Raw genomic sequence first — 365 nt, 5'->3', positions numbered from 1 at the left:
TCTTTTAATTCTGTTTTTCCGCGAACTTTTTGAAGTACCCTCATGTCTGTATTATTGTCTCTGATTTTGAAGCAAACGCGGCTATTATAAAAGATATTAAAATCTCCCTCACACACACATGCATATAAAACATACATATCATAGAGGACAACCCCTTCTTAGTCACACTTTCTAGAGAAGAGGTTGGCAAACCGCAGCTGGTGGGACAGAATTAGCCTGCTACCTGTTTTGTATAGCCTATTATCTAAGCATGGTTTTTCATTTTTAGATGGTTGAAAAAAATCAAAAGAAGAATAATGTGAAAATTACACAAGGTTTCAATTCTTTTTTTTTTTTTTTTTTTTTTTTTTTTTTTTTTTTTTCTG

The sequence above is a fragment of the Galeopterus variegatus genome, unplaced genomic scaffold (assembly GCF_000696425.1).
Source record: "Galeopterus variegatus unplaced genomic scaffold, G_variegatus-3.0.2 Scaffold2858, whole genome shotgun sequence".
Classification (NCBI taxonomy): Eukaryota; Metazoa; Chordata; class Mammalia; order Dermoptera; family Cynocephalidae; genus Galeopterus; species Galeopterus variegatus.
The sequence above is the reverse complement of the archived record's forward strand: the minus strand, read 5'-3'. Positions refer to the sequence as shown.